The sequence below is a fragment of the Dromiciops gliroides genome, chromosome 6, assembly GCF_019393635.1.
Source record: "Dromiciops gliroides isolate mDroGli1 chromosome 6, mDroGli1.pri, whole genome shotgun sequence".
NCBI lineage: Eukaryota > Metazoa > Chordata > Mammalia > Microbiotheria > Microbiotheriidae > Dromiciops > Dromiciops gliroides.
The window spans coordinates 53099985-53108333 of record NC_057866.1 but is presented as its reverse complement, the minus strand read 5'-3'; the positions used below and the strand labels follow the sequence as shown (position 1 = coordinate 53108333).

Here is an 8349-nt window from a genome sequence, read left to right as displayed (position 1 = left end):
CAGCAGCAGCAGCAGCAGCAGCAGCAGCAGCAGCAGCAGCAGCAGCAGCAGCAGCAGCAGCAGCAAGGACTTTGTACTCAGGGGCTCGCCCCAGGCTTCTGCAGACAGAGAACCAGGAAGTGATGTTGGGGTCCAAGACTGCAGAATGCCACAGCTGAGGGGACCTTCAGGGTTACCTCCCGGGGGGATCCAGGAGCGCTGATCGCCAGGCCAGTGTTAGTGGACCTAGTTTTCTTCCTCCTGGTCTGGATTGCGCCCATCTCCCCCGGCTGGGATCCTCCCCCCTTCCGTTCTTTCCCTCTACTCCCACCCCCGCCAGTGGGAGCGCGGCGCCCGCAGTTCTGCGCTTTTCCCCAGGCGCCCTGGCTGGGACGCGCCACTCATTCCTAGTCCAATTGGTAGCGGGGGCGGCGCAAACCTGCAGCTTCACGGGAAACGCGCTGGTTGGGCAGGCAGGGGCACCTACCTGCGTGCTTTTGGAACGGGGCGGGCCCGCTTTCCCCAAGCGGGCTGGGCTAGTGCTGGGGCCAGTTCCGCCCCCGGGACTCCGCCAGGGCCCGGCAGCGGGGGCAGCTCCAGCCCACGTGCGCCGGCCCGCGGTGACAGCTAGCCCGGCGGGGCGGGGCCGGGGCTCCGGGCTGCTCTCCCATTGGAGGCAGGACGGGCTGGGGGAGGCCGCCCCGCCCCTGTGGGGCCGCTCCACTGGCCGAGTCCTGAGCTCCCGGCTCAGTCAGTCCCCAGCCGCCGCGCGGTTGCCGTGTCTGGGTGCCGCGGGCCAGACTAGGAGGCGGAGGAGAGCCGGAGCGGAGCGGAGCGGAGCTGGAGCCGGAGCCGGAGCCGGAGCCGGAGCCGGAGGCCGAGAACCATGCGCTCCCGGAGCGCCACGGCGCCCTGTAAGGCTTGTGGCGTCGGGGTTCCCGGGGCGGGCAGCGGGGAGGAGCGGTCACAATCTGGGCTGGGCTGGATGCAGGTGCGGGGGCGCCCAGGGCCGCATCATCCCCAACCCTGGCGGCCGCCAGCGCTGGGGCTTCGGGGGGCTGTAGCGTTTCCTTGAAAGCCCGAAAGGCTCCGTGGAAAGACCGGGGGCAGGGGGGGAGGGTCCCCCTAGGAGGAGGCTGCCCTGGCCCGGAGACTTTGATCCTCCCTCAATGAGAAAAGAACAATTTCAAAGTATATAATCTTTTTTTCTTTTTGAGGCAGTTAGGGTTAAGTTCCTTGCCTAAGGTCGAAAAGAGCCTTTTTAAACAAACCGAACTATGAAAGCAAACAGACTCGGCAGCCTGAGATGCTCCCCAACCTTTAACCTGTTTAAACAAAAACCCCAAACAACCCCCCTGCCCCCTTGACCCCAGCAGCGTGGTCTCGTATCAATCCTCTACCTCCGCGTATTTCGGGACCCGTCAAATCCCAAATGTCCGACGTCCCACGGATTGAGCCTTTGACTTGTGGCCCTGGCTCATTTCCACTCTCCCAGCCCTCCCCGCCCAGGGGATATTCCTCCCCCCCCCCCCCGTGTTTTAATAACAGGAAGTTATGGTTTGCCCCATATCAATGGCTTTGCCGCCTTTGATAGGTCCCTCGGGGTTGTGGCTCCCACTCGAGCCGCTCCCATCTCCAGGTGCCTCTCCCGGCGCCTCTCCTGGCCTTCCGTGGGAGGGAGGGCCCAGGTGGCAGCCGGTGTTGTGCCCGCCCTGGACCCACCTCCCGGTTTAGCCTCCCGGGGAAGGAAGTGTTCTTTCAGAGAGGTGCCTTACTTAATCCTGGCACCTGTGGTTGGTTCCCCGGCCCGAGCTGGAGGATTGGAGGCAACTTTTACCAATCGCAGCCAAGCAGCCAGGCCTGGCTTTGCGCTGTCAAACGCGTGTGATGCCGGGAAGAGAAAGAAGCCCCTGAAACCAGCGAAAATGTGGGCTTTGCCTCATGGATTCCTGGGTTCTTCAAATAGAAAACCCTTGCGTTGAGCATTTCTATGCTGAGGAAAGGGGTCTTTTGTTGGGGTTTGTAGTGTGTGTGTGTGTGTGGGGGGGGGGGGCGGTAGGATTGGTTAAAGGTGCTGCCAGAGACCTTGGAGGCCTTGTGGTTTTGCAAGGAGTTTGGACATCTGTTGCTGATCCGTGCTCCATCTAGCTTTAAGATATAAATATTCTTATGTGGTTTCAGTTAAAGATGAAATTACTACCCCCCACCCCACAACAGGCAGGTCTGCCTAGGGTAGGAGTAGGAAGACTAGTGTGCCATAGGATAGCTGCACCGCCCCTCTCTCCATCCCTGGCCTGTTTTAGCACATGCTCCCCACCCTTCTTCATTCCCTGGGGCGGCAGTCTTAACAAGCTTGTTGCTTCTCCAGCCAGACTTAGCTGATCCTATCAAATCCCACTCCCACCCTCACCTATGCCTCTATCTGAGATCTTTAATTACTAGCAATCCTGGAGTAATAACTTGTCTTCTTCGGCATTCAGAGCTGGGGCTTTTAAGAGGCACCTGAGTTTGTGGAGCCCAGATTATTAGCCTCTGCTAGGTCTGCTGGGGTTTTTTGATCTCCTCAGGATTGAGATTTCTGGGGTTGAATCTTTGGTAAACCCTGGAGGCTACTTCTCTCCCCAGGGCTAGGTCCTGTTGCTTTGGCTGACTTCTCCTTCGGAAGTGTTTGTAAACACTATGGCCCTGGGTGGTTCTCTGGGCCTGAGAAAGACTGTGATGGAAGTAGGCCAGTGCTGCTGCGTGGGCAGTTAGTACGACTCAGCCTTGGGCAGTGGGGATCCTGCCCTTGGTATGGATTGGCAACGTGGCCTCTGCTACTTGTGATTAAAATGATAGTGGTAGACATGTTTGTGGCACTTGAAAATCAGCTCATTTCAGTCCTCCCAGAAATCTTGTGAGGCTAAGTACCACAGTGTATTATTACTTAACTTTTACAAACAAGGAAACCGAGGTGAGAAAAGTTAAAGGAACTTGTCCATGGTCACAGTTTGCCGGGTTAGAGGCCAAATTTGAGCCTAGCTCTTCTTCACTCTAAACCTAGCACTCTTTCCATTAACCTATCACCATTTCCACTATGAAGGTGGGTTTTTTTTTTAATTTTAATAAACGTTTTTTAAGTTTTGAGTTCCAAATTCTATCCCTCCTTCCCTCCCCTGGTCCTTCCCTGAGGCAGGAAGCAATCAGATGTAGGTTATACATGTCCAATTATATAAATTATTAGTCATTTTGTACAAGAAAACGTGAATAAAAGAAAAAAAATGAAAGAAAGTGAAAACCAGCATGCTTACTTCAGTCTGTGTTCATTCATATCAGTTCTTTCTTTGGAAGTAGATAGTATGCTTCATGAGTCCTTTTGGGATAGTCTTGGATCACTGTATTGCTGAGGGTAGTTAAGTCATTTATAACAATGTTGCTGTCACTGTGTACAATGTTCTCCTGGTTCTGTTCACTACAGTATACATCGGTTCGTAGAAGTCTTTCTAGGCCTTTCTGAATGTGTTTCTTTAGGGAAACCTGCTACTAATCTGTTAACAACAACAACAACACAATGCCTTGAGGTTTACAAAGCACTTTACATATTTTCTTATTTGATTTTTCACAGCAATTGTGTGAGGGAGGTGCTATTATTCCAGTTTTGTAGATGAGGAATTTGAAAGAACTTATATGACTTGCCGAGGGTCACACTGCTAGTTGGTGTCTGAGATAGGATTTGAACCATGATCTTTGTTACTCTAAGTCCAGTATTTCTACTGGGCTATACTGCCCCTCCACACTCTTCAAATGGGAGCTAGAAGAGCGCTCAGGGATCATCTGGCATGATGGGAAGGCTTTGTGTCAGGAAATCCCCTTCCCCCTGGTGTGTGCCCACTGGCTTGCTTGGTGGCCAGACTATATGTGCTGCTAATGCCAACCCTGTTGTCTGGCTTGTCTACAAGGGCAGAGGCCTGCACATGTGTTTAGATAAGAGGTTTAAAAAAAGGAGCATGTGTGGACTGACTAAAGTAATCATCAGCTTATAAACATACTACAATAATAGTAGAAATATTTGGTGTGCTCAGCCTTGCCACACTGGTTTGTGGCTGAGCTGAGAGGGCTGTGAGCTTATACGCGGGGCTGATGGGGGCTGATGTCATTGGAATCCTAGCTTTGAAGTTTGACTTAATCGGCCTCAGTAATTATAATGTTATAGACCAAACACTTTATGTACCAACTGGCTGGTTGGAAGAATCCTGTATTCTCTTCTTCCCCTTCCCTCCTAGCTTCTCCCTCCCATTCTCCATCCCTTGGGGCCCTCAGGAATGAAGGGCTTCAAAGATGCTTCTTTCCAAGTTCTCTTCCTACTCAAACTGGGTTTTCCTCTCCCATCTCTGGTGACTTCTAGCCCTAGGCTTGATAGTCACAGAATGTTAGCATTGGTTGACTTTTTTTAAAAGTCTCATCTGAATTTGGTTCAGAAAAAAGATGCAATTGAAGGGGGAAAAGCACTGAACTAGGAGCCTGAGGGCCCAAGTTCCGATCTCAGCCCTACCATTTCTGAACTCTTGGATAACTTCACCTGACTGGGCCTCATTTTCCGTCTGTAAAATCATTCATATTGATCAATAAACATTTATTAAACATCTGTTGTGTTCCAGGTACTATTCTGAGCACTGGGGATACTAAAAGGGGCAAAAGACACTCTCTACCCTCAGGGAGCAAGATGACCTCCAAGGTCTGTCCAGTTCTAAATCAGAGAGATAAACTACTCCTTCCTCTCCTAATTTATCTATGGTATCACCCTTTATGTCTAAATCTTACACCCATTTTGACTTTATTTTGGTATACAGCATAAGATGTTGGTCCAGCTTTAAATCTACAAGATAGAATTCATTAATGTTGGGTTTTTTTGGGGGGGGGGTGTTTGAGCCGTCCGGGCAGTGGGGCCTAGACATATCAACTGGTATTAAGCCCGTTCTCTGTGCCCAGGCAATGGGGATGCAGTGATAAAAACAGGAAAGAGTAAAATGGCTCTGTTTCAAATAACCCTTAAAATAATTCTTGACCTCTCTTTCTCCAAGGGCTATTTTCAGGATTGAAGGATTTTTCCCCCTTATTTGAGACTGAGTCTCCCTATCTTGTCCAGGCTCAAAGTACAGTAGCCACTAGTGAGCCTGATCCCTTGACCGGTTCCTTTTACAATCTGGGCTTAGTTAACCAGGTGACTCCCTCCCCACTAGGAGTGAATCATTAGAGTAACTTATACTATAGTGATTTATGCCAACTTAATACAGGCACCTGAGTGACTTAGCTTTGCCCAAGCTTAGAACTCCCAAGCTCAAGCAATCCACCAACCTCCCAAGTAGCACTGAAGATTTTGTATGTAAAATCAGGTCAAAGTGGGCTTCTGATGTTGGATTGTTCAATTCAATACTACTGAAAAGGCTTCACATTTATTTTTTTGTTAAGTTTGGTTTTTTGAGGGTCAGTGAGGGTTAAGTGACTTGCCCAGGGTGTCAAGTGTCTCGGGCCAGATTTGAACTCAGGTTCTCTTGAATCCAGGGCTGGTGCTTAATCCACTGCGCCACCTAGATGCCCCCTATTTTTTTGTTTTAAAAGAAATTTTACTGAAGTCTTTTATTTTATATATCATAGTCCTTTTTAGAGATTTTCTTCTCCTCCGTTAGACCCATCTCTTGGAACAAAGAAGGGTAGGTAAGCAAAAACAGCTGATTCTGGGACAGAAATCTAACAGTTTATGCCTCCTTCTGACCTGGGAGTCATGGGATCATAGCTAGACAGGACCTTAGAAACCATCTCTCTGACCCCCTGATTTTTACAAATGAGGAAACTAAGGGAGTTAAATTACTTGTCTAAAAGATATTTCAAACCCTGGTCCTCTTGACTGAAGACCACATACTCTTCTCTATGTATCACAATGACTCTTTTGTAGAGAGGAAGGAGGTGCATCTCAGTATCTGTTCTCTGGGACCATTTCTGGATTTTCAGTTACTCAAAATTCCCCTTCCTTTGAGAGATCTTTTCAATTACCTTGTTTGTCATCCTCATTGAGTGCTTTGTTCTTCTGGTCCTGATTATTTTGCTTTGCATCTGTTCATACAGATCATCCCATATTTTGCTGAATTCATCATATTTCTGCATAATATTTCATTACATTCATTTACCACTATGTATTCAGCCATTCCTCAGTTGCAACCTTGATAAAATGCCTTTAAAAAAACCCAAAAACTTACCTAGTAAAAGCTACACAGAACAATCTTCAAAACTCATTCTTTTTTTAGTTGCATTTAATAGACTTTGGCCAATCTATCTGGAAGAGTCTGAGCTGGCTGGCTGCACTTTGGGGGAAATACACACTTATGATTAGATGGTAGGACTTATGTTTGAACCTTGAGTTTCACCTCATTATGAGGAAACACACACACACACACACACACACACACACACACAGAAGATTCCTTAAAAGACATAAGGGGGGGGGTGGGTTGAGAAAGGGAAGGCATGAAATATGTAGTCTTCCTTCCTTACTGGTTCCACCACCTCCCCTTCCTTCCTGAGAGCTTCATTTCTTTCTTGGTTCCAGGAAACGAGGTCTTCCTAATGCTAGACTTGATTGGATTTTATTAAGCATAGACGTGGACATTAAACACACTTTTTTTTTTTTTTTTGCACATAACAGGAAGGAAGGGATACTCCAAAACCTGAAAATCCCTTGAACCCCAAATGCTGTCCCTCCTAGGATAGCTGTCACAATGTGGGATAACTGGGATGGGCATGGCCGTGGGATGGGAAATAAAGAACTGCTGATAAGAGTGGGTCAGCTTAGCTTTGGATATAGGACTACAATGTTCTAGACCCGAATAGAACTTAGATTCCTTCCCCCCCCCTTTTTTGCTGGAAATCCGGGAGATTGAGAGGGAAGGCTGTGGAGAACAGATAATATTTTATTGGTTCTAGGCTTCAGGATCCAATCTGCCCACCCTGCTACCTTTCTTTTCTGTTTTCTCTACTCCAGCTTTCCTTAAAACTGTAAACACGGCTGGTTGAGGCTGATAAGCAGCTCCTTCTGAAAGTGCTGAGGCATGCATTCTCCCAACCCCCAGTGGGGCAGGAGGGATGTGTTGCCGAAAGGCCTTGATGGCCCAGATTGTTTCAGCTCTCTGTAAAGCTCATTCTGAGCCGAGTCCTCTCTCCCAGTTTCTTCTCCTTGGAGCTGCATGTCCCCATCTGTCCCAAGGGCTGGCCACGATTAATGCATGTGATTTGTAAAATTCTCTGGCCAGAAGGTCTTTCTCTCTGCCCCAAACCCCATTAACCTTTCGTACCCACACTCTTTGTATCTTCCCTGCCTATGTACAAGAGCCAGGGAACTCTGAAGACCAGGGCCTTTCTTTGACTTTGGCTCTCTTAGTAACTCCCATAGTTCCTTGGATGTAGTGGCTGCTTGATGAATGAATGCTTGTTGAATTAGAATGATGGATCTAGAGAAAGGAACAGTTGGAAAGTGACCTTAGAGGATATGTCATCCCCACCTCTTTATTTTACATTTGAGGAAACTGAGGCCCAGAGAGAAAGTAACTTTGACCAAAGTCACACAGCTGTCTGGTCTCCTCATTTAAAGTTTGGTATTCTTTCTACTAGACAAAACTCTTAACATATCACAGACTTGCTCTAAAAATGGGGGTTGAGATGGGTGGAAGGCTTGTTTCATTAGTTACTTACCAAGCCCACCATACCCCCTTCATGGGAAAAAAAAAAGGTTAGTTCTCTAATTTCTTTCTTTCTCTTTCTTTCTTCCTTTCTTCCTTTCTTCCTTCCTTCCTTTCTTCCTTTCTTCCTTCCTTCCTTCCTTCCTTCCTTCCTTCCTTCCTTCCTTCCTTCCTTCCTTCCTTCCTTCCTTCCTTCCTTCCTTCCTTCCTTTCTTTCTTTCTTTCTTTCTTTTTTTTGGTGAGGCAATTGGGGTTAAGTAACTTGCCCAGGGTCACACAGCTAGTAAGTGTTAAGTGTCTGTGGTTGGATTTGAACTCAGGTCCTCCCAGGGCCAGTGCTCTATCCACTTGGCCATCTAGCTGCCCAACTTCATGGTTTCTATGAATTCCTACCAGAAAACCCAGTGGTGCTGGGGTGGAGTTTGGGGAATGGGGTTGGAGTACTTAGTGCTAAGTGTATATTTTTAGATTATTTTTTTTTTTGGCTGACTGAACTGGACAAACTTTAATCACTTCTAAGGGCCAGGGAATTTTCTGTTTTGTTTTCTCAAATCCCTACCTCAATGCAGTTCGCCCAAAGGTTATGGATTATGAAGACAACTGTAGCAACAGCATTCTTGCCCAAATGTAGCAAGATTTCTTTTCAGAGAACTGAGACTGT

General features: G+C 48.0%; 1 protein-coding gene across 1 annotated transcript in view; it reads left to right on the top strand.

Annotated features, from left to right (window-relative positions):
* The first annotated feature begins 816 nt into the window (after positions 1 to 816).
* MICAL2 (microtubule associated monooxygenase, calponin and LIM domain containing 2) overlaps positions 817 to 8349 on the top strand; it is a 266678-nt gene continuing 259145 nt past the window's right edge. Inside the window, exon 1 of the mRNA XM_043972497.1 lies at positions 817 to 893. The gene's annotated coding sequence lies outside the window, so the exon portion shown is untranslated. The remainder of the gene's footprint in view (positions 894 to 8349) is intronic.